The sequence below is a fragment of the Triticum urartu genome, chromosome 2A, assembly GCF_056163025.1.
Source record: "Triticum urartu cultivar PI428250 chromosome 2A, HENAU_Tu73, whole genome shotgun sequence".
NCBI classification, from domain to species: domain Eukaryota; kingdom Viridiplantae; phylum Streptophyta; class Magnoliopsida; order Poales; family Poaceae; genus Triticum; species Triticum urartu.
Window position 1 is genome coordinate 62,276,603 of NC_141874.1, and position 27,377 is coordinate 62,303,979.

Sequence of the window (27,377 nt, forward strand, 5' to 3'; positions counted from 1 at the left end):
GTAATAGTTCTTTACTGAATTTTGTTGGTACATAAATGGTTCTTTACTGAAGATACTTGTATGTGTCCATGTGTATGGAGAATGGTGATGAAACCCGCGCCCACCTCCATGCCCCACCGTCATGCTGCTGCAGGTTCACCTCTCTCTCTCTCTCTCTCTCTCTCTCTCTCTCTCTCTCTCTCTCTCATGGTCTTGCCTCTCCTTGCAGGTCGACGCCGTCGTGCAGCCACGGACGTGATCTCCGACCATCCCTCCTCATAGCTTGCAGTCCAGGTCGATGGCAAATTCGAGTTCCAGGAGGCCTTTTTGTGCTGCAGCTGCAGGTTTGTGTTCTTGGGAAAAAATATTTATTTGTTTCTTATATTGGTGATGCGGGTGAGTTGATTTCTGCCTGATTTGTGCCTTTTCATCTTGATCTGTTTAGCATTGGAGCCCTTGAAGCATTTGAATGGAGCACATATAGGCATGCTCCGGTTCATCTTAGGTAAGTGTGAATCTGCAGAGCACGGCGGAGAAGAGCCAAGCCGTGGTGAGTCGATTACATCTTGCGGCTATGCCCGTGATGCAGTGGCTGGTACGCTCCCATGGTGGCGACGCAAATGCACTTGATCAATTCTCTGGAGCGACGCTGACGACGAGTTATGGACCATGACGCCGCCTCCCAGTCTCGCCCTCTGCTACGTCCACCAGTACACAGGGAGGTGGGTACTGCTATGTACTGAAACTGGGACTGCAAGTTTCAGTTCTCAAATATTGTGTCATCACTGTTTGCAAGTTCCAGTTTATGATCGTCAAATTGTTTTATGTCTGCAGTGTTTCAAGCGACAGCAGAGCGAGTACCGGGAGAGGAGATGAACCTGGGCGAGCAAAATTGAGAACTATGGCAGCGGCGAGTACTCCAATGGGCGAGCAAAATTGAGAACTGTGGCAGCGCCTGTACACCAACTCGCCTCCACCTTGGCGGGGGCGAGGAAGAGCCCAGCACCAGCAGGCGAGGAGATCCTGAGATTAGGAGAGAAGGAGATCATGGGCGCGGGAGAGGAGCAGATACTGGGCGTGGACATCTTGGTGCTGGGGATTTATTTTTCTCTTGAACCTAAAAATCAATCGTCTCTTGAGTAGATGTGTGCTAAACTTGCCTTCCTATTAACACAACATGTGTTTGATCTTTATTCTCTTGGACAAGTCGTTTGGACCGGCACCCTCGCGCCATGGCGCGATCCCGATCTAGTTTCTAGCAAGCTACAACAAATGTACAGCTCATTCATAATGGTGAACAGTGGAAGAAACCCACCTCAGGTCTTGTAAAAAAAAATGTTGATGCATCCTACCATGACGAAGAAGGTAAGGGCGCTACAGGGGCCGTGGCAAGAGATAGATATGGAGTTTTTATTGCGGCTTCATGCGCTACAATCCCATATGTCGCTGATGCTTTTCTAGCAGAAGCAATGGCTATGAAGAGCGGACTAATTTTGGCTGAATCTCTCGGATATACCTCCATACAAATTGAATCAGATGCCTTAGAGGTTGTTAATGCATGTTCAGACCAAGAGAGGATGTGGAGCGAAGCTACTGCTGTATATGCGGACTGTTTTATTATAGCTGGAATAATAATGTTTCTTGTAATTGGGTTGATGAACCCCCAGATTTTCTTATAAACTCTTTAGTGAACGATGTAACGATTTTGCCAAATCAATAAAGCTAGCCATGGTGGCATTTTTTCAAAAAAAAAAAAACAAATCAGTAACTCACCGCGTCCAACAGCATGCCCAGCGTGTCGGTGCTGTATAAAATGAACCCCGTCTTCCCTGCAACGTAATGGTTGTAATGGCGTGGTGGCTGGGACGCGCTGTGCGCGAGCGGCAGTTCCCAGGGTTCGAACTCTGCTCTCGCTTTATTTTCGTTAATTTTATTTATTTATTTGTTTAGTTTGACGAATACTTTCAAACGAGTCCTCTTCGGTGCTGAAAATACCCATATGATCTGAAATAAATAAAAGAAGTTTGAAAGAAAAATATTTTAAAAAAGTTGAACGGCGGAACATATAAAAATAATCTTTCTCGGGTTCGAACCTCTGCGGCAGCGTTCGTGCACGTGCCTTAATTTTGTCGGAATTTTTTTTCCAGTCGGGTCCTTTTTTTTTGCAACTAAGGGATTTATGCGTGATTAAATAAGAGGTAGAGGGGTTTTCCGCAAAAAAATATGCACGTCAGGCCCTGACATGCTGGCCCCAACGATCAGATACACCGTCAGTATGTTGTTATATAGAGTTTAGACCATTTTGCAACACTTAGGCTCTAAAGTGATACTGACTCGTAACATGGTGCCAAAGTGTGATACCTTTCTGCAATTAATTCCGGCGCAGGGCATGAACGTTCTGGTGCCACCTACGACAAGGACGACACGGCAGAGCGGAGCAGCAGCTCCATTTCCACATCCATCCTTGGATTCCTCGACGGTGACGTGCATACACGGCCATGAAAACAATACGACTAATTCGGTGCTGAAAATACCCATATGATCTGAAATAAATAAAAGAAGTTTGAAAGAAAAATATTTTAAAAAAGTTGAACGGCGGAACATATAAAAATATAAGTGCCTGGTTTTACAACATGGCGCAATGCCAACGAGCATGCACCGTGAAAAATCTTTCTCGGGTTCGAACCTCTGCGGCAGCGTTCGTGCACGTGCCTTAATTTTGTCGGAATTTTTTTCCAGTCGGGTCCTTTTTTTTGCAACTAAGGGATTTATGCGTGATTAAATAAGAGGTAGAGGGGTTTTCCGCAAAAAAATATGCCACGTCAGGCCCTGACATGCTGGCCCCAACGATCAGATACACCGTCAGTATGTTGTTATATAGAGTTTAGACCATTTTACAACACTTAGGCTCTAAAGTGGTACTGACTCGTAACATGGTGCCAAAGTGTGATACCTTTCTGCAATTAATTCCGGCGCAGGGCATGAACGTTCTGGTGCCACCTACGACAAGGACGACACGGCAGAGCGGAGCAGCAGCTCCATTTCCACATCCATCCTTGGATTCCTCGACGGTGACGTGCATACACGGCCATGAAAACAATACGACTAATTCGGTTATCGATTCAACAACGACATGAATTGCTTCAATGGTAAGCGTTCGATATGTGTAGAGAGCAAAATCATATTGATTCTCAAAGAATAAAACATGAATGTTACTCAAGTAACTAATAGAATGCCCGTGCGTTTCAACGGGCTTTTGAAGCGCTCTTCATTTGTTCCTTTTTTCTTCCCTTAACTAAAATGTTTCTCACAGTGATATGTGAATTCATAAATTTACAACCAAAATAACATATCAAGAGGTAAAAACATATTTATGAAGAGCATATGTACATCAGATTTGACATTAAGGTTCTGATGTCTGGTAGATTGAGAACAAAAAAATGGTGACTTACCAACAAATCTCATTTATATTTCAGAACATGGTTGTCCTACAATTATGTGCCTACAAGATCTTTCTCCCCCTTCCTCCCTCGATATATCGCCCCTCTCTCCCCTCTCTCTCACTCACTCTCTCTTGATCTCTCTTAATATCAAATGTGTTGCCTTCTGAAGAGGCCTCTAGCGGTCTAGTAGTCGTCTCGTGAGCTGATCGTCATTCTTGTTGTTGGGGGTGACGGCGGATGAATGAGACATGGGTATGTGAGGCATCACAAAAACGCGATTTCAAAATTTTATTTGGAAAACTTTTCTAGCTCAAACTGCTTATTCAAGTTTGAAAATCAAATCACATGTACAGAAAACATTTTTTTTCACAAACAGTATGGGTGCAAGGAGACATGTATTAGGGCATATGTTGTAGAGGAATACCGACTTTTTATACATGGAAGGAACCAACAAAGAAATAAAAATTTAAGAAAATGTTGGGCACAACTGTATTCTCACATGTGGACCTACAATAGATGTTAGTAAATATATACTCCCTCCGTCATCTCAAAATAAGTGTCTCAACTTTATAGTTGTAGACGGGTATTTTAACTGCTTCATTTTTTGAGACACTTATTTTAAGACGAAGGGAGTACTTCAGAAGTCACAACGACATTCTTAAAAGTGTTATTACCCATCCGAAGACAGATATTTATGTTGCATAAACATCAGAAACCAAAATTCAGCCCAATAAAGTGTACTGATCTTAGTTATTAGCATTACTCAGATAGGAGCCGTAATAATCTGCTCAGATGTTGCTCCCTTAAGTCTAAGGGTGAGATCAACAACAGAAAAAATCGACAGTGGGAACATGGAAGGCCATTTCAATCAATTTTCTAACAAGTTCTGGAAGCACCTTACCAACAGCATGCAAGAAATGAAGCAGTTAAAATACCCGTCTACAACCATAAATGACGTAGTTTACGTATCACGAGAAAGTATGTTCAGTCCTAGCTTGTATTACGAGTAATATACTCCCTCCGGTCCTTTTTAGTCTACATATAAGTTTTGTCTGAAGTCAAAGTATCTTTATTTTGACCAAACTTATAAAAAAAGTATCAACATTCACAATGCCAAATCGATATTATTAGATTCATTATGAAATGTAGTTTCATAATACATATATTTGATATTGTAGATGTTCATATTTTTTAATATTAATTTGGTCAAACATTGCAAAATTTAACTTGACACAAATCTAATACGCAGAGTAAAAATGCCGGAGGGAGTATGTAAAACAAGTTTTTTGAAGGCTGACAATACTATGTTGTGTCCATAAGACTGAAGATATACTATGAACATGTCACCTTCTAACATGCCTGCAACTCTTGAATTTACTTCTCGGAGGATGATTCAACAATCTTCAAGTGTACTATGGAAGCTCCATCTTTTTCTTTCCCCACACCCGTGCAAGAATGCCGCAAGTTCCACGTCCACCTCCCTCTCCAGCAAGACTTGACCGACTGCCTCTCTCCTCCGGCTTCCTCCACCTCAAGTCCACATAAAAAAATAATCAGAAACCACATAAACCGGACCACAAAGCACTGAACAAAATTAGAACATACTTGAAGTCGCATACACCATGTTTTCCATCGATGGCGCCTACATCCCATGGCACATCAATCATAGGCTAAAACGCTCAGAACTTCCAATGATGACATGATAAATATCAAGCATGTGATAACAGTGCAGTCTGATGTACAAGAACTCTGATGAAAGCATCACTAAATCTAGCAATACTTGGTTATGTAGTTTCATGCATGAACAATTGAACATTCATACACGCTCAAATAAAGAGAGCATGTTATATATTCAAATTTCGAGCTTGGCACAAAAACTGAACATAGTCTAAAAATTCAAGCATTGGTGTTTTGATGATCCTGCTAGTACAACTTTTATAGTTAGGATAGTCACCTTGCTATTTCCATTTGAAAGAGAGAAAAAAAACACCAACAATTGGGATGGGTATGGCGATACGACCCCTCACTTGCGTTCTGCAAAACCTTGTTAGTTACTAGCATCCATAGCTCCAGCTCACCCCTTCGACTAACAGCGTGCGAGAGAGCGCACCGGCCGGCCCCTGCTCACTGGCAGGAGCAGGTGAGGAATGCAGCAACACACACACATCATCAAGCAAGCAGCCAAGCACACATAATTATAGAACTAAAACTACGTTTTTCATAGTTGAGAAACAGGGTGGATGTTGTTGGAGCTGATCCCCAGCTCCTTCTTCCTCTCAGCTTCTCAAAAGTTCACACAGGAACAATGGAACACACAAATTTTTTGGCGTCGTGCTGCTTCACACAGCCACGACCTTTTCTCTCTGTATTTCTTCTTCTCAAAGCAAACATACGTACAACTTTTAAACCAACGCACCACTAACCAACTATCCCATGTGGCTAATCTTCTTCCTGGACCTGGCATGCAATCTATATCTATATCTATACTACTATTAAAAGAGCAAACATAACTCCCTCTAAAGCCACACAACGAAGTGTACACAAAATAACCAGAACCCTCCGATCAAATCGGTTAAAACATATTCTACCATCGATATTAAGTTAATAGTCTGCCATCCTAATCGATGGCTAGGATTGAATGTTCTGCCGAGCAGACGTCTGCCAATCCCCCTGCTGTCGTCTTCATCCGCCTCTCGCTTCATGATTAGCGTCACCCACAAATTGCTAATCACATCTGGTCGCTAATAAGCCTCCGCACATATCTGCCTCCTTCCTTTACGCGTTCTCCTCCACCTCTGCCACTCCCGCACGCCGCCGCCAGCCCGAGCAAGCGTACTCCCCTCCTCTGCGTTGACGCTGCTCAAGCACGCTTCCTTCTCTGCGCCTTCCTCAGGCCGCCGGCCTCCTCTGGCCGGCCGGCCGCCGGCCATGGGATATGGGATGTGATACGTCTCCAACGTATCTATAATTTTTGATTGTTCCATGCTATTATATTATCAACCTTGGATGTTTTATATGCTATTTTATATGATTTTTGGGACTAACCTATTAACCTAGAGCCCAGTGCCAGTTTTTGTTTTTTTCCTTTTTTAGAGTATCGCAGAAAAGGGAAATCAAACGGAGTCCAATTGACCTGAAACTTCACGGAACTTATTGTTGGACCAGAAGAAGCCCACGGAGTATCGGAGTTGGACCAGGAGAGTCCCGGGCTGCCCACGAGGGTGGGGGCGCCCCCTGCCTCGTGGACAACCCAGAGATCCACTGACGTACTTCTTCCTCCTATATATACCCATATACCCTAAAAACTTCGAGGAGCACAATAGATCGGGAGTTCCGCCGCCAGAAGCCTCCGTAGCCACCGAAAACCAATCTAGACCTGTTCCGGCACCCTGTCGGAGGGGGAATCCTTCTCCGGTGGCCATCTTCATCATCCTGGTGCTCTCCATGACGAGGAGGGAGTAGTTCTCCCTCGGGGTTGAGGGTATGTACCAGTAGCTATTTGTTTGATCTCTCTCTCTCTCTCTCTCTCTCTCGTGTTCTTGAGGTGGTACGATCTTGATGTATCGCGAGCTTTGCTATTATAGTTGGATCTTATGATGTTTCTCCCCCTCTACTCTCTTGTAATGGATTGAGTTTTCCCTTTGAAGTTACCTTATCGGATTGAGTCTTTAAGGATTTGAGAACACTTGATGTATGTCTTGCGTGGGATACCCGTGGTGACAATGGGGTATTCTATTGATCCACTTGATGTATGTTTTGGTGATCAACTTGCGGGTTTCGCCCATGAACCTATGCATAGGGGTTGGGACACGTTTTCGTCTTGACTCTCCGGTAGAAACTTTGGGGCATCTTTGAGGTTCTATGTGTTGGTTGAATAGATGAATCTGAGATTGTGTGATGCATATCGTATAATCATACCCACGGATACTTGAGGTGACATTGGAGTATCTAGGTGACATTAGGGTTTTGGTTGATTTGTGTCTTAAGGTGTTATTCTAGTACGAACTCTAGGGATTTTTGTGACACGTATAGGAATAACCCAACGGATTGATTGGAAAGAATAACTTTGAGGTGGTTTCATACCCTACCATAATCTCTTCGTTTGTTCTCCGCTATTAGTGACTTTGGAGTGACTCTTTGTTGCATGTTGAGGAATAGTTATGTGATCCAATTATGTTATTATTGTTGAGAGGACTTGCACTAGTGAAAGTATGAACCCTAGGCCTTGTTTCCTAACATTGCAATACCGCTTACGCTCACTTTTATTACTTGTTATATTGCTGTTTTTACATTTTTAGATTATAAATACCTATATCTACCATCCATATTGCACTTGTATCACCATCTCTTCGCCGAACTAGTGCACCTATACAATTTACCATTGTATTGGGTGTGCTGGGGACACAAGAGACTCTTTGTTATTTGGTTGCAGGGTTGTTTGAGAGAGAACATCTTCATCCTACGCCTCCCACGAATTGATAAACCTGAGGTCATCCACTTGAGGGAAATTTGCTACTGTCCTACAAACCTCTGCACTTGGAGGCCCAACAACGTCTACAAGAAGAAGGTTGTGTAGTAGACATCAGGATGAAGGAACCCTTCCACCTTGGGATGGACGCCACAGAAGCGACTATCTGGATGCCGCCACCTGGCGCTGGCCAGGGTGCTTGCGATGCGACCAATCGTCCATGTCGGCCCCTCACAGATCTGTGCCGGTTTTGCATCGCCATGCCGCCGTCTTTATCCACCTCTCACTGCGTACTATTATGGGTGGCCGGCGAACAAACCCACCTACTGCCATATCTGTCTCAAGATTGAACGCACCTCACCCATCCTTCGTTTCACAGGTCAGCCCCCAATTTGTTGTGCCACCATCCTTGTCACTGGTACAGCAGATCCATTCGTGGGTTTTTTCACATTTGAGAGAAGACGGATAAGTAACAGATTTGTGTCTAGATTATCAATAGTTCGTGCTATTTAACCATCAGTTTGTCATAATCATGTTTTGACCCTAGGCACCCATATCCCAAAGTGTTTATGTATTTGTGCTTCAAGAGATGAACAAATGCGCTCCCGTCCGATCGATATTTGTGAAAAACATGTTTTTGTTTGGCCATGCGGGAGGTGGATTTTCCCTTCAGGTTTTATTCATCTCTGTGATACAAACTTCACCACATTGGAGCTGAGATGATGCGTGTGATGTAGCCTTTGTTCATACTTGAATTGAATGCTCACGAGCTTTGGTGGTTGATATTTTGCTGGATGTTTGAACAGCCCCGGGCGGCTACATTGACGACCGAGGGAGCAAGCAGACGTGTAATGCGAAACATCTGATGTGCAGTTCAGGACCAAATCCATTGGGACCGATCAATGGAATTCGGAGGTGCATGTACTGACGAAATCTCATGGTGACTGTTAATGTAGAATCAATTTTTAGAAAATGACTTTTCTTTCTTACCACTTAGCCGCAGTCTGTCGTATACCACAAGGATCGTTATGCATATTTTTTCTGTGTCTTATATCCTAACATTCATTTCTTTGATGATCAGTACAACAAAACTTGTTGAGACCTTTAGAATGGTTATTTTAGTGACTTAACTTCTCTCTTTTTTGTAAGGAACCTTTAGAGAAGTTGAAGCTGAGCATCAAAGTTTGGAATATTTTTTACCAACAACCAAGAGATTCCCATGTCCTAGGGCCCGGTCATGTGCAGGTTGTGTCGCTCAGCAAGAAAAGACACCATCCATGATTGTTGATGGCTTTGGCCTTTTGATCATGTGCTTTGTTGCCATAGAGAATTTGAGTGTTAGAGTTCTCAGGAGTCAATCACAAATTCGCCATCCATGATTGTCGATGGTAAAACTTTACTAAGTAGTGACTTCCTGGTTCTGCATTCAATCTAATCATCAGTTCATTAAGTTGAGTTCTACGAGATGCTCTAGTGCTCTATAGAATATAGCATTAGATATACAAAGGTTTCTACAAGATTTGCATAAGAAGGTAATGTTCCATCTTTAAATTATCTGAGCTTGTGGGACTGAGCCAACTTTCTTACTTACTCGACGTCTATATCATGCATGTTTAGGGCGTTGTATCTATTTTTAATGCGAATTACAGAGTAATATGTGAATGACATTTGCACTGGTGTAAGCTTGCACGTTTGCTACATTAGGGAGAGTGTTGGTGTAGCATCATTAGTTTCTTTGTTGATATACTAACAAGTTACCCTGTTCGATTTCTCAACTATTTGGAGCCCTGTTCGCGTGCAAGATTACTAAGAGCACCCTGCACAAATTCCTTGACTGTTTGACACAGCGAGCGTCGAACGGAAGGGCTCCCGGGGGACGCACAACCGCCAGGGCATCTCCTTCGTTTGGCTACCACTTCCCTTGGCCAACAGTGAATAGCAGTCGTGGTATCGTGTCATTCACTTGCCTACCATAGATTGACCACTGATGCGGGCGCTCTGCTCCACTACTCCATCTCATACTGTATATTTCCCCTCTTTATATCTAGATAAAGTATAGCATGTAAATATGGTTAAGTTCAGAAATAGCTTTTTTCCCTTCTATCTTCACTTATATTGTTTGGGTTAGTAAAAATGTAACTAAATTCAGCGGATGTGTTACTTGAAGCCAGATTATAGGATTACTCAAGTGGTGTTGTTGATGATCTGATCTAGAATTTGGTATGATGTATAACCATCAGTTCAGTAGATGATTCCTTTATATTATTCCAAAGGCTTGGCAATGAATTTGGATTAAAGTTATGAACATGATACACTGAAAATTGGTAGACAGACGTCATGAATTTGTAATTATAGGAAATGAATGTACTTTCTAGGTCTATTTCTCTATGGTCTTGCTTCTTAATTTGATTTTATCTTGGGTGGATTTTCAAAGCAGACATGACAGTTATCCTTTGTGTTTAGCATGCCTTCTTTAATGGTACGAAACACATTAGATATATTTGAATTTTAGTTGAGTAAATGAGTATGAGTACAAATAAATTAAAATCACGAAGCAAAAGCTTTGACGTTTCATTGATTAAGCAGAAGATTGTCCAGTTAATCACGAAAAACCGGGAGAAAAGCAAAATAAAAGGGCCAAGCCCACTCTAGAACACCATAAACACACATGGCTAAGCCCACACTTGACGGCGTGGCGAATGCCACAACGCCGACCACACAAACACACACTAGCTAGGGGACTCGCTCCGCCGAACAAGCCGCTCTTCCATCACCTACCGGAAAGAAGTCATGAGGCACTCTCCTGCGACGATGAAGAGACAAGAATTCCACATGCCTGTAGTAGTTGCAACCCACACGACACGAGGTCCAAGTCATTGACGGTGTCCTGGACTAGGGGGTACTCACCACATCGTCTTCCGATCAGCTGGATCGGGCCAAGGACCCCCGTGGCGGTTCACTCATGGGACACTTCGGGCAGTCCATGTCGCACACAAGAAAGATTCCACAAGACTTGATGATCAAGACAAGGACTCCTCTCCACCAACGTATTCAACTAAGACTCTTGTTATCCTAGGCCTCCGGTACATTATATAAGCCGAGGCCAGGCTAGTCGCTAGATTATTATGACATTATTCATCATACCCTCAGGTTTTAGACCACAACATATGATCTCGAGGTAGATCAACTCTGTACTTGATACTTCATCAATATAAACAAGAGCAGGACGTAGAGTTTTACCTCCATCAAGAGGGCCCGAACCTGGGTAAAACATCGTCTCATTCGTTCCTGTTACCATTGATCCGAGAATCCACAGCTTGGAACCCCCTACCCCGAGATATGCCAATTTTGACACCGACAATGATGCTTTCATTGACAGTTTCGCTTTGAGATCGACAAAGGATCAATGGCTCGCCTGCAGATCAACTGCAACGTCGGCGTCTTCGTCGTCGGCTCGACTGGTCACCTTGGCTTGACCAAGGACTGTGCCCCGCCTCCAGTCGTCATATTTGGACGAGGGCCTTCATCAAACATCAACTCCGATCTCTATCATGATCATGGAGTAATCATACTTGGAGCTCGGGGGCTCAACGCCAACATTGCCCTCGGGCGATCGTGCTGGTCTTCCGGACAGCAAACTTGTATCCGCTGCCACCACCTCCTTGAGCATCGCTTTGACGATTCCTTCGGTGGAATTGTGCGGAATTGAGTACTCAACAACCCTATAAAATTTCTTTGCGTTTCGATGAAGCAATCTCCGCCGATGTCCGATCTACAGGAGCCCTGTCGAGTTTGGACAGGAATCAGGACGAGTTTAGGATGTGGTCTCCAGAGCCCGGCTCGGAGGTTATTTGGAAGATCCAACCATTCATCTGCTGCGGAATTTCCATATCTACCACCTCTCCAAATTTCAGCTTGATCTGACCGTTCAAACTCTGGTAACCTTCCGATTAGTGCATCACTTTTCGGATCTATTTTTTGCGTGAATACGAACCTGACTTGAGATCATCTCTCTTCATGAACGAGATATTGGACAACCTTTTCGGAAGAATCTCTTTCTAGGGTATTGTGTTTTGTATCCGAACACATGCTCACGAATTTTGCACCTTTTCGGAGGTAATCTTCACCATCATGCTGGTGTCAAACCAGTCCGGCAATATTGCTTCACGGCTGCCGACCTACACTAGACATGTCGTCGCTTTGTTGAGCCGAGCTCAACTTCTTCGGATTATCATCTCGGCGAGCCGAACAAAGAGTTCGGAATCGCAAAGGATAAATCATCACCAACATTGCCACCTTACGGATCACACGGAGCGGGCACATCGGCATCGCCACATGGTCACTTCATCAAGCCGGCATTGACCGCGTCACAAGTTACGAACTGCGTCGGCATGGCCGCATTGTTGCTTCTTCAAGCCGATGTCCATCACGCCAAACTGCTTCAACACCATGGCTGGCACACAACTGCAACGTCTCCTTACCAACCTGCTCCATCACCTCGGCTGGACCGGGGGCTTCACCATTTCTTCATCAAACCTACTCCAGTGACTTCGGCGTCACCAACCGACCTGCTTTGACTCATCGGCTGACATGGAGGCTTCGACACCTCGGCTGGATCAGGAACTTTGCTATTTCTTCATCAACATACTTCAGTGACTCCTGCGTCACCAGCCGACCAGCTTCGTCACGTTAGCTGGACCGGGGGCTTTGCCTCGGCGAGCCAACCTTTGCCAGCGTTGCCATACCGTCGATTTATCGCCCATCAGGCAATGGGTGTGCGGATCGAGTCCCAATTTTGGGAGTCACCTTTCTTTGGATTGCTACAACAAATAAACCAGGTGCTATTAATCCTAGTAATTTTTGCTTGTTTGGGTTTATTTTTTCCAAGGAATTATTACTATGGTTTGTTTCATCATCTATACACAGGTTTATCAAATGGTGGCCGCATTAAAGACGGTTGCGTGGTGGTTCGGCTTTGCCACGCCTTTACCGCATCACGCCGATGCCCTGCATCGACATTGACTTCGGCGCCAGGCCACATATCTTTAAATAAATTATTTTACGTAAATTAATTACGCGAGGATTTTTATGTATTTATATTATTATTAGACTACACTATTTTACATGTGTATGTAATCGACTTCGACTGCGTCACGCGGTCACTTCGGCAAGCCGACGTCATCGTCCCAATCGGCCTAAATCGGCTCGCATGATCACGCTTGTTGGTCGAATTGCCATACCGACATGTTGATACGTCTCCAACGTATCTATAATTTTTGATTGCTCCATGCTATATTATCTTCTGTTTTGGATGTTTATGAGCTTTATTATACACTTTTATATTATTTTTGGGACTAACCTATTAACCTAGAGCCCAGTGCCAGTTTATGTTTTTTCTTTGTTTTAGAGTATCGCAGAAAAGGAAAATCAAACGGAGTCCAATTGACCTGAAACTTCACGGAACTTATTTTTGGGAGGAAAGCAACCCGGGAGACTTGGAGTCCACGTCAAGGAAGCTTCGAGGAAGCCACGAGGTAGGGGGGCGCGCCCACCCCCTGGGCGCGCCCTCCACCCTCGTGGGCCCCTCGTGGCCCCCCTGACGTACTTCTTCTGCCTATATATCTCCATATACCCTAAAACGATCGGTGAGCACAATAGATCGGGAGTTCCGCCGCTAGAAGCCTCCGTAGCCACCGAAAGCCAATCTAGACCCATTCTGGCACCCTGCCGGAGGGGGAATCCCTCTCCGGTGGCCATCTTCATCATCCCGGTGCTCTCCATGACGAGGAGGGAGTAGTTCTCCCTCGGGGCTGAGGGTATGTATCAGTAGCTATGTGTTTGATCTCTCTCTCTCTCTCGTGTTCTTGAAGTGATACGATCTTGATGTATCGCGATCTTTGCTATTATATTTGGATCCTATGATGTTTTCTCCCCCTTCTACTCTCTTGTAATGGATTGAGTTTCCCCTTTGAAGTTATCTTATCGATTGAGTCTTTAAAGATTTGAGAACACTTGATGTATGTCTTGCCGTGCGTATCTGTGGTGACAATGGGATATCACGTGATTCACTTGATGTATGTTTTGGTGATCACCTTGCGGGTTCCGCCCATGAACCTATGCATAGGGGTTGGCACACGTTTGTCGTGATTCTCCGGTATAAAACTTTGAGGCACTCTTTGAGGTTCTATGTGTTGGTTGAATACATGAATCTGAGATTGTGTGATGCATATCGTATAATCATACCCACAGATACTTGAGGTGACATTGGAGTATCTAGGTGACATTAGGGTTTTGGTTGATTTGTTTCTTAAGGTGTTATTCTAGTACGAACTCTGGGGTTGTTTGTGACACCTATAGGAATAGCCCAACGGATTGATTGGAAAGAATAACTTTGAGGTGGTTTCGTGCCCTACCATAATCTCTTCGTTCGTTCTCCGCTATTAGTGACTTTGGAGTGACTCTTTGTTGCATGTTGAGGGATAGTTATGTGATCCAATTATGTTATTATTGTTGAGAGGACTTGCACTAGTGAAAGTATGAACCCTAGGCCTTGTTTCCTAGCATTGCAATACCGTTTACGCTCACTTTTATCATTAGTTACCTTGCTGTTTTTATATTTTCAGATTACAAAAACCTATATCTACCATGCATATACCACTTGTATCACCATCTCTTCGCCGAACTAGTGCACCAATACAATTTACCATTGTATTGGGTGTGTTGGGGACACAAGAGACTATTTGTTATTTGGTTGCAGGGTTGCTTGAGAGAGACCATCTTCATCATACGCCTCCTACGGATTGATAAACCTTAGGTCATCCACTTGAGGGAAATTTGCTACTGTCCTACAAACCTCTGCACTTGGAGGCCCAACAACGTCTATAAGAAGAAGGTTGTGTAGTAGACATCACATGTTCGGTTGCCTTGGGACTTCGGCATCGCTGAGGGAGCTCTACCTCATCGAGTGTTCGGCACACAGGCCATATTTCTTTTATTACCCACTTTGCATAAAATATTAATCATGCATCCTTTTAAAAAAAATATTGTTATTATTACTATTTTCTCCGGCTTGCACTATCTTCTGTGCACAGGTAAATGATCCGGATTGGGCAGCGTTGTCACCTCGGCGTATCGACATACCACGTCACCTCGGCCGGACCGGGGGCTTCGTCATCACTTCATTAACCCACGCCGGTACTTTGGCGTCACACTGCCGGCCTGCATCGGCCGTGCTATGTCGCCACTTTGGAGCGTCGAGCTCTTTGCTCTGTCATCTTGGGACCGGCTTGGGGGCTGGGAGCTCATCCCGCCGTAAGCTTGGACCGCGTCATCAATACCGAGCACATTAACCAGGTAAGTCGCTTTCATTCTCAAAAACTTTTAGTTTTCAATTTTGTTCGGTTTGACCAAGCATTATACTTTTTTTTGGCAAAAAGTTCTTTGTGAAAAACCTCCTTGTCAAAACTTTGTTTGTGACACACAAATTCAAATACCCTGTTTACTTGGGGGCTTCCTTTATGAAGCCTTTCCTCTTTCATATGATTATACTTGTATGGCTTCGTTCCTTGTTCATGTATTACGCCACAATATGCACCATGTTGACTTAAGTGTTTCACAAGTTGGGTTGCCTTGCTCCTGTGTTTATCCCTACGTTCCCGATTGTTCGGCTAGGGAGTAAAGGGAGCACCTCTGCGATTGTCATGATCGGGTCATCCGAGCTCGGACCTCAGACTGGGTGAAGCCGAAAGCTAGCGCTCTTATTGTTTTCAATCATGGTTGGCACACAACAGAACTCATGAGTACAAAAATCTATTGCACAAGTCTCATAGTAACAATGAGCAACCGAAGAAAGGTATCAATGGGGGTACTATTTTCTTCGAAGATGCTTCTTACACTTCGTCAGTAATATAGCATAAGTTCCCTGAGCGCGCTTTGTCTGTTACAGCCTTATGTCCTAATTGCCTGGTTATTGGAAGCACCGTCGATATTCTCGATAGATGGAGTACATAACACTTTTCGGCCCTTGACCGAAGAGGGAGAAGCCGACGGTCGGTTAAGACGCGTTTAAAAGTTCGGGTGAACACATATATGATATAAGTACTTCGGTACATACAATCATTATACATAAAATTCTTTTACCCAAGTTTACTGGGGGCTCTTAAATTTATATGAGCCGTTTTATAGTAAATGTGTTTTCTTCCTAGTCGTTGCAAAATCTTTTTCTATCACTCTTTTTTCGACACGCGTGTGTGGTCAATAGCCGGATAGCCCATTTTCTCTCTAGTGACCGCTCGAATTTAGTTCGCTAAACTGGTCTAACAAGAAGTACTCCGCCTTCGGGATAGGAGGTTGCAGCCGTAGGCTGACCCGCTTGAAGTCTTGCGATCGGATGTGTCATATTAATGCACGACAGAAGCACAAAAATAAGACCAATTTTCGGATTGGCACCAAATGACTTGATTTAGTTCGCGCGTAAAGTTTTTACTAAAGTTTTTTGTTTTTTCAAGCCTATGGCGCTTTTAAACTATTTGTTTGTTTCCAGCATAAGTCTCGTAGTGCAGCGCTGGACACCTTTAGAGATTCGGCACAAAAATTCTCGGATATTGCTATATATGCATCGGTTTCGAATTGTGTCTTTGGTCAATAGTTGGGTTGCCCGGCTCCTGTGCTTGCATCCTACGTTCCGCTTTGTTCAGCTAGGTGTGCAAAGGGAGAACCACTGCGATTGTTCTTCCAACTCGAATGGTTAAGCACCTCAGTGGAGAAAGCCAAAAACTGACTGTCACAATGGGCGTAAACTGGTCAGCGATCCGATGACGGTATCAAACTATAGATCGATGATGACCCACAAGTATAGGGGATCTATCGTAATCCTTTCGATAAGTAAGAGTGTCGAACCCAACGAGCAGCAGAAGGAAATGATAAGCGGTTTCCAGCAAGGTGTTCTCTGCAAGTACTGAAATAAGTGGTAACAGATAGTTTTGTGATAGGGTAATTTGTAGCGAGCAACAAGTAACGAAAGTAAATAAAGTGCCGCAAGGTGGCCCAATCCTTTTTGTAGCAAAGGACAAGCCTGGACAAACTCTTATATGATGTAAAGCGCTCCCGAGGACACATGGGAATATCGTCAAGCTAGTTTTCATCATGCTCATATGATTCGCGTTCGGTACTTTGATAATTTGGTATGTGTGTGGACCGGTGCTTGGGTACTGCCCTTACTTGGACAAGCATCCCACTTATGATTAACCTCTATTGCAAGCATCCGCAACTACAACAAAAATATTAAGGTAAACCTAACCATAGCATGAAACATATGGATCCAAATCAGCCCCTTACGAAGCAACGCATAAACTAGGGTTTAAGCTTCTGTCACTCTAGCAACCCATCATCTACTTATTACTTCCTAATGCCTTCCTCTAGGCCCAAATAATGCTGAAGTTTCATGTAGTCGACGTTCACATAACACCACTAGAGGAGAGACAACATACATCTCATCAAAATATCGAACGAATACCAAATTCACATGACTACTAATAGCAAGACTTCTCCCATGCCCTCAGGAACAAAAGTAACTACTCACAAAGCATAAACATGTCCTTAGTCAGAGGGGTATTAATATGCATATAGGATCTGAACATATGATCTTCCACCAATTGAATCAACTAGCATCAACTACAAGGGGTAATTAACACTACTAGCAACCTACTAGCACCAATCCCGGACTTGGAGACAAGAATTGGATACAAGAGATGAACTAGGGTTTTGAGATGAGATGGTGCTGATGAAGATGTTGATGGAGATTGCCCTCTCCCGATGAGAGGAGCGTTGGTGATGACGATGGCGATGATTTCCCCCTCCGGAAGGGAAGTTTCCCCGGCAGAACAGCTCCGCTAGAGCCCTAGATTGGTTCCGCCTCGTGGCGGTGGAGTTTCTTCCGAGAAGATGGCTTATGATTTTTTTCCATCGAAAGACTCCATATAGCAGAAGATGGCCACCGGAGGGCCACCAGGGGGCCCATGAGGTAGGGGGCGCACCCAGGGGGGTAGGGCACGCCCCCACCCTCGTGGGCAAGGTGTGGCCCCCTTGGTAAAGTTCTTGCTCTCAGTATTTTTTATATATTTGGAAAACATCTTGCGTGAAGTTTCAGGACTTCTGGAGTTGTGCAGAATAGGTCTCTAATATTTGCTCTTTTTCCAGCCCAGAATCCCAGCTGCCGGCATTCTCCCTCTTTATGTAAACCTTGTAAAATAAGAGAGAATAGGCATAAGTATTGTGACATAATGTGTAATAACAGCCCATAATGCAATGAATATTGATATAAAAGCATGATGCAAAATGGACGTATCAACTCCCCCAAGCTTAGACCTCGCTTGTCCTCAAGCGAAAAGCCGAAATCGAAAAATATGTCCACATGTTTAGAGATAGAGGTGTCGATAAAAATAAAATACGGACATGAGGGCATCATGATCATTCTTAGAACAGCAACTCATATAATTCTTTGTCATATAATATCTAATGTTAGAGTAATAATTCAGTCACAATATCATGTATGAATCGTAAACTTCATTGAAAACTAACAAACTATAATCTAAGTCATTGAAGCAATTGCAATTTATCATAACATAGGAAAGAGTCAATGTATAAGAGCTTTTTAGCAAGTCCACATACTCAACTATCACATAATCTTTCACAATTGTTGACACTCATGCAATACTTATGGGTATGGAGTTTTAATCGGACGCAGAGAAAGATAGGGGATTATAGTTTTGCCTCCCAATGTTTTACCTCAAGAGTAATGTCAACAGTAATAGTTCATGAAAACTCACATCCAATTAGCCATATATACCAGGATCTTTCCAACATACTGTGCTTGCCAAAGGATAAAGTGTAAAAAGGAAGGGTGAAAATCACCATGACTCTTATGCAATGTAGGAGATAAAAGTAAAAGATAGGCCCTCCGCAGAGGGAAGCAGAGGTTGTCATGCGCTTTTATGGTTGGATGCACAAAATCTTAATGCGAAAGAACGTCACTTTATATTGTAACTTGTGATATGGACCTTTATTATGCAGTCTGCTGCTTTTATTACTTCCATATCACACGATCGTATAAAGCTTATTTCCTCCACACCAATAAATCGTACATATTTAGAGAGCAATTTTTATTGCTTGCACCGATGACAACTTACTTGATGGATCTTACTCAATCCATAGGTAGATATGGTGGAATCTTATGGCAAGACTGGTTTAAGGGTATTTGGAAGCACAAGTAGTATCTCTACTTGGTGCAATGAATTTGGCTAGCATGAGGGGGAAGGGCAAGCTCATCATGTTGGAAGATCCAAGACAATATAATTCATCTCAAATGTAAGAAAACATAACCCATTACGTTGTCTTCCTTGTCCAATGTCAACTCTTTAGCATGTCATATTTTAATGAGTGCTCACAATTGTAAAAGACGTCCAAGATAGTATATTTATATGTGAAGACCTCTCTTTCTTTATTACTTCCTATTAATTGCAACGATGACCAAAACTATGTTTGTCAACCCTCAACAACTTTTATTCATCATACTTTTCTATGTGAGCTCATTACTCTCCATAAGACTCACATGATCTCTTTGTTTCTTTTTATTTCTTTCTCTTTTCTTTTATTCACTTAGGATCATGGCAAAATAATCAAGCCCTTGACTCAACATAATCTTTATTATATAGCTCATGGACTCGATTACATAGAAGGATAATAAAGCAAAACTCACAACTAGATCACACTAAGAACTTTTATTCTACTAGATCAAGATATTACCAAAAGGATCGAACTAAAAAAACGATAAAGATAAAAGCGATGGTGATACGATACTGGGGCACTCCCCCAAGCTTGGAAGTTGCCAAGTGGAGTGCCCATACCAGATACTCAATTCTTCTTTGTTGGTGGAGACGGTGGTGATTTTGTTGATGGCGTAGGCTTGTCATCCTTCTTCCAAGGCATAGGCTCACCATCATAGAAGGATGACCGAGTCTATGGGATCCTCAAATCTGCATCCAAACTCATCCTTCTGAATCTATATTCATACTCACAGTTTTGGTTTTGCAGGTCATAGATTTGAGCTTGAAGGTGCTCGATTTTCTCGTGAAGCTTGAAGATGGTCTCCCCGATGTTGTCGGCATCCAGCTTGTGTTTGTTGGTGAATTCTGCGATCATCATGTGGTTGGAGTTGAGTCCACGCTCCACCATCCCCTGACACTTGAAAACTTGTTGCTCCATTGCTTCGAGCCTCATCTCCATGCTTCCGGTCCCTCAGCATCACGGATGTGGAGCAACCCATCACGCATCTCAATAGTTTGAGGGTGTCGCTGCACCTCCGCGAGGTAAGGGTTGATGACCTTCTCGAAGAACTTGTCCTTGGGAGCACTTGGAGACGTCATGATAATCTAGATCTGTCAGAAAAATAGCTTGAAACAAAGACAAGAGATTTTTGCGTGATACGGGAGTCAAAACCCCCAGGAGATTATATAATGAATTTTTACCGACCAAAATACGTGTCGTGTACGAAAACGGTGTCCGGAGAGCACACGAGGTGCCCACAAGGTAGGGGGGCGCGCCCTCCACCCTCGTGGAGCCCTCGTGTCCTTCCCGGACTGCTCTTATTTTTCTATTTTTCTAAATATTCCAAAACAGAGAAATATTGCCTTAAAAACTGTTTTGGAGTCGGTTTACTTACCGTACCACATACCTATTCCTTTTTGGAGTCTGAAACGTTCCGGAAAGTGTCCCTTATGAATTCCTCCGGGTTACGGTTTCAATAACATTGGTTTCAACATTTATGGGATTACCTGAGATATAGTGTTTGATTCTTTGACCATTCACCACCTTCGGATTTGTGCCTTCGAAGTTGTTCATTTTTATGGCACCGGAACGGTAGACCTCCTCGATAACGTAAGGACCTTCCCATTTAGAGAGAAGTTTTCCTGCAAAAAATCTTAAACGAGAGTTGTATAGCAATACATAATCACCTACATTAAACTCACACTTTTGTATCCTTTTGTCATGCCATCTTTTAACTTTTTCTTTAAACAACTTGGCATTTTCGTAGACTTGGGTTCTCCATTCATCAAGTGAGCTAATATCAAATAACCTCTTCTCACCGGCAAGTTTAAAATCATAATTAAGTTCTTTAATAGCCCAATAAGCCTTGTGTTCTAGTTCGAGAGTTAAGTAACATGCTTTTCCATAGACCATTTTATACGGAGACATACCCATAGGATTTTTATATGCAGTTATATAGGCCCATAATGCATCATCAAGTTTCTTGGACCAATTCTTTCTAGACCTATTAACAGTCTTTTGTAAAATTAATTTGAGTTCTCTATTACTCAATTCTACTTGACCACTAGACTGAGGGTGATAAGGAGATGCAATTCTATGATTAACAACATATTTAGCAAGCATTTTATGGGAAACACCATGAATAAAATGTGAACCACCATCAATCATTAAATATCTAGGGACTCCAAATCTTGGAAAAATAACTTCTTTAAGCATTTTAATAGAAGTGTTATGATCAGCACTACTAGTTGGAATAGCTTCTACCCACTTAGTAACGTAATCAACAGCAACTAGAATATGTGTATAACCATTAGAGGAAGGAAAAGGTCCCATATAGTCAAAGCCCCAAACATCAAATGGTTCAACAACAAGTGAATAATTCATAGGCATTTCTTGACGTCTACTAATATTACCAATTCTTTGACATTCATCACAAGATAAGACAAACTTACGGGCATCCTTGAAGAGAGTAGGCCAATAAAAACCAGATTGCAGTACCTTATGTGCAGTTCTATCTCCAGCATGGTGTCCTCCATAAGCTTCGGAGTGACACTTGCGTAGGATCTGTTCCTGTTCATGCTCAGGTACACAACGTCTAATAACACCATCCACTCCTTTATAAAGATGTGGGTCATCCCAAAAGTAATGCCTCAAATCATAGAAGAACTTTTTCTTTTGCTGGTATGTGAAACTAGGTGGTATAAACTTAGCAACAATATAATTAGCATAATCAGCATACCATGGAGCAGTATGAGAAGCATTTATGACATTTAATTGCTCATCAGGAAAGCTATCATCAATAGGTAGTGGGTCATCAAGCACATTTTCTAACCTAGACAAGTTGTCTGCAACGGGGTTCTCAGCTCCTTTTCTATCAACAATGTGCAAATCAAATTCTTGTAGCAAGAGAACCCATCTAATAAGTCTAGGTTTAGCATCTTTCTTTTCCATAAGATATTTAATAGCAGCATGATCAGTGTGAATAGTTACTTTAGAATCAACAATATAAGGTCTAAACTTATCACAAGCAAATACAACTGCTAAGAATTCTTTTTCAGTGGTAGCATAATTTCTTTGAGCATTGTCTAGAGTTTTACTAGCATATTGAATAACATTTAGTTTCTTATCAACTCTTTGTCCTAGAACAGCACCTACAGCATAATCACTAGCATCACACATAATTTCAAAGGGTAAATTCCAATCAGGTGGCTGAACAATAGGTGCAGAAGTCAATGCTTTCTTAAGTATTTCAAATGCTTCTACACAATCATCATCAAAGACAAATGGTATATCTTTTTGTAATAAATTAGTCAAAGGCCGAGAAATTTTTGAGAAGTCCTTAATGAACCTCCTATAAAAACCGGCATGACCAAGGAAACTTCTTATACCTTTGATGTCCTTGGGACATGGCATCTTTTCAATACCATCAACCTTGGCTTTATCAACTTCAATACCTCTTTCAGAAACTTTATGCCCCAAGACAATACCTTCATTAACCATAAAGTGGCACTTTTCCCAATTCAAGACAAGATTAGTTTCTTCACATCTCTGCAAAACTCGATCAAGGTTGCTCAAGCAATCATCAAAAGAAGATCCATAGACGGAAAAGTCGTCCATGAAAACCTCACAAATCGTTTCATAGAAGTCAGAGAATATAGTCATCATGCATCTTTGAAAGGTAGCAGGTGCATTACATAAACCAAAAGGCATACGTCTATAAGCAAAAGTACCAAAAGGGCATGTAAAAGTAGTCTTTGATTGATCTTTGGCTGACACAAGTATTTGAGAGAAACCGGAATAACCATCTAGAAAGCAAAAATGTGTGTGTTTGGACAATCTTTCTAGCATTTGATCGATAAAAGGTAAGGGGTAATGATCCTTTTTAGTAGCCTTATTTAATTTACGAAAATCGATTACCATCCTATAACCTGTAATAATTCTTTGAGGAATCAATTCATCTTTATCGTTAGGAACAACAGTAATACCTCCCTTCTTAGGGACACAATGGACAGGGCTTACCCACTGACTATCAGCAATGGGATAAATTATACCTGCCTCAAGGAGCTTTAGTATCTCCTTTCTTACCACTTCTTTCATTTTAGGATTCAGCCGACATTGAAGATCACGAACTGGTTTAGCATCTTCTTCAAAATTAATTTTATGTTGACATAGAGTGGGACTAATGCCCTTAAGATCATCAAGAGTATACCCAATAGCAGCATGGTGCTTCTTCAGAGTTTTCAATAATCTCTCTTCCTCATGCTCTGAAAGGTTAGCACTAATAATAACAGGATATATCTTTTTCTCATCAAGATAAGCATATTTAAGAGTATCAGGTAACGGTTTAAGCTCAAACACGGGATCACCCTTGGGTGGAGGAGGATCCCCTAGGATTTCAATAGGTAAATTGTTTTTCAGAATAGGTTCCTGTTTAAAGAATACTTCATCTAATTCCCTTCTTTCATTCATAAACATATCATTTTCATGGTCTAGCAAGTATTGTTCTAAAGGATCACTAGGAGGTATGGCAATGGAAGCAAGACCAATAATTTCATCCTTACTAGGTAATTCTTCTTCACGGTGTTGTCTACTAAATTTAGAAAAATTAAATTCATGAGTCATATCATCTAAACCGATAGTAACAACATCTCTTTTGCAATCTATGGTAGCATTAACAGTATTTAAGAATGGTCTACCAAATATAATGGGACAAAAGCTATCTTGTGGGGAACCAACACTACTAGGGAAAAGCCTATACATAGAATTTTACCAGTAGCGCTGTACAAAATCAAGCGCTGCTGCTACTTAGTAGCAGCGCGCGTAAATAAATCACGCTACTGCTATGACTTTAGTAGTAGCGCGTACTAGCGAAAAGCATTGCTGCTACGTTTGAACTGGGCGCACATGGCTAGCCCAACCTAGCAGTAGCGCGTATAATGGCCCAGCGCTACTGCTAATCTCCTTAGCTGCAGCGCGCTTACTGTAAAGCGCTGCTGCTAACGGAAATAAAATAAAGTGAAAAAAGGGGAAAAAGGAGAAAGTAATAGCAGTAGCGGGTTTCAGTAAACGCGCTATAGCTAACTTAGCTATAGCGCGTTTCCGGAAACGCGCTACCGTTACGTTTCACTTAAGCAGCGGTTTCCCCCCACCCCGCCCCCCGGCCACCAATTCTTCCCCAAATCGTCCCTCGCCCTCGCCGTCGTCTCCTCACCGCCGCCGCCCTCAGCCTCACCACCGCCGCCCGAGGCCACCCTCAGCCTCACAGCCGCCGCCCAAGGCCGCCCTCCACGTCACCGTCGGCGTCCTCCACCTCACCGCCGCCCGAGCCCGCCCAGGACCGCCCTTGCCCGTGCCCGAGCCCGCCTTCTCCGCCCCTGCCTCCGTCACCGAGCACCTCCTCGCCACCGTCTCTCCCCTCTCTGTAAGTCCCCCACCCCTCCCCCTCACTCATCTCTCTCTGTATTTTAGAGAAAAATTAGATGTTAATTAGATGTTTTTCAGTTAGGGCACTAGAGTTTTGCTAGGTTAATTAGGTTAGTAGTGCTGCTAGTAGTATTGGTACAGTAGGTTAATTAGGTGATGTTAAATGAATAACCTAAATGAATGAAATTAGTAGTTAACTGAAATTTTTTCCTTTCATCATTATAGAGCACTAAAGTTAACTGAATTTTGTTCTATTAGTAGTTAAATGAATTTTCTTCTACACTTTGTTTTTGAATTAGCTTGCGAAATTTGGACATGTGGTTGCTCGTGTATATTTGGACACTGTTTGCAGGGAATGATGCTTAGTGGCCTATGTTTTGCCGGAATGTTGATTCATTTCTTTTCCGGCAAATTTCAGGTTCTCGATTTGTCCACTTTTTAGCAAAGCTCATGCCAAAATTTTCCGTGAATTTCGGCATGACTTGTGCTACAAAATAGGACATATCGAGTGGCCGTGATTTGCCGCACCAAGAAGGAGTCAACATTTATGCAAAACAATAGGCCTTTTTTATGTCATTATTCATTTTATTAGGTCTAGAATTAATTGACTAGATTTAATCATAGGAAACATGGCTAGAAACGATGAAGGACAGGGTTCTGGTGATTGCGACGACGCCTACCGGGTGGCAGACGAATTTTTTAGCCTTACCGATGATCAACCAATGTTATTGCTGGGCCCACTGGTGGCATCGGGGACTGAGACCGACACGCAGACCGGTGCTGAGACTGAGATCGGCGCTCAGACTCAGACCGGCATCGAGACCGGCGCTGCCTCCGGGAGCGGAGCCGGTGTAGAACCGAAAGCAAAGAGGCAACGGGTTCCTAACAAACTCAGGACTACTAGAGTGGTGGTCACGGAGGTGGACGACGGCAATTTTGAGCCAACGACGCCCGAGGAAGCGTGTCGATGCTACGGCAATCAAATAGGCTGCATCGTACGAACAACCGTCACCATCAACGATGAGAAACTATAGAAGATAGAAAATATGAGGAGCTCCCTCCTAAAGAAGTTTCACCAGATATTCTTGTTCCCGGGCCGGAATGAGAAGGATTATAAAGATCCAGATGAGGACCCGACAATGAAGAAGATAAACAACATGCCATGACCAAGTTTAGCGACGCGTTGGCCGCCTGGAAAAATCAAGTGAAAGCAAGGATCATCGACAAGAAGGAACCCTACTCCGAGATTGTAAAGGATAATCCGACAATCACGGAAGAGCAGTTTCAAATATTCAAGGAGGCTTGCGAGGCCGAAGATGCCAAAAAAAGTCTAAGTACATGAAGGGGCTTCAAGAGAGGAACATTGGGAGCCACCACCTCGGAAGCCGTGGTTACGGCGGAAAGAGGTCCAAATAGGCCAAGGAGGACGCGGAAGCCGCGAGTCTGGGCATCCCAGACCCCTTGGCGGAGTTCACCGTCCCGCAGGAGCATGACGTCCTCAGGGCCCGGCACCATTGGGACCCAGTGAAAAAGGTTTACAAGACAACACCGGTCATTACGGAGTTCATGAGACTGCTGGTAATTTTAGTTTCTGATCAATTCGACTGCACACGTTAGTCATATTTGTAAACGATCATTGTGCCTTTTGCAGAGAGAGCAGCACAGGATTGCGGCCGAAAGCGACTCGCCGTCTGAGGCATGGCGAGGCCCAAGTGGGACACTCCATTCAACCGGGCGTTGAACATATTGAAACAACAACCGGTGGATACTCGACCGTCGTATGGACGCGTGCATGTTGTTGGAGACGGCGCCACGTGGAAGAAGTACTACCATGAGACCACGGAGGAGAGAAAGGAAAGACGGAGGTTAAATGAAGAAAACATCGACAAGAGGGTTGAGATTGCGGTTGAGAATAAATCAACTGAGACAGTCGCAACAGCGGTAGCTGCCGCAAAACAGGTGGCTTTAGATATTTCTACTACCTTGGTTCCGGCCGTTTTCAATTGGACCAGGCAAAATCCAAAAAAAGATGCAGCGGACTTTCCCCTTGCTGACTTCTTGGCGGGGAGCAGCTCGACTAGCGTTGCACCAGCACCTGTAGCTGCACCTGCTCCCGCACCGGCTCCCGCACCGGACATGCTAGGCGGTGCTTCGTATTTGGCTGAGCTCGACGCCCTCACGGTATCTGTCACACCGGCCCCCTTCAATATAAATGTACAATCTCCCGTTTTTGTTGCCTTTCGGATGTCTCACGTCGCAGACTTTTCTTTGTAGGCCGACGAAACCCCGTGCACCATATTGTACACCATCGGCGACCAGAAGGTGGACGTGGGGAAGGCGACGATAATGGAGCCGAAGGAACCATTGTTCCACAGCCGGCCGATCCCCCCGAACATCTTCAAGGTTTCCGTGGCCAGTGTCAAACCGGGCCACGAGAATTTGCCTCCTCCAGTACTACTGGGGGATGACGACAAGACACCGGGGCGGCTTGGTGATTGTTGCAATGCTGGGTGGTTCCTGTTGTGGCCAAAGAGTCTGCTTCGTCTGGAGGCGGCCGGGAGCACACCCATGAGCACGCAGCCTCAGCAAGGTATGAACATCAACACCCCACCTACCCAATTATCGTCGGGTGTCGGGTTGGGTGATAGCGGACGGGGTAAGGAGGAGGCTCCATTAGTCGCTGATGACGTCGCCATGGATGAGGATGAGGACGACGATGGCGCTGCTGAACAGTATGTCTA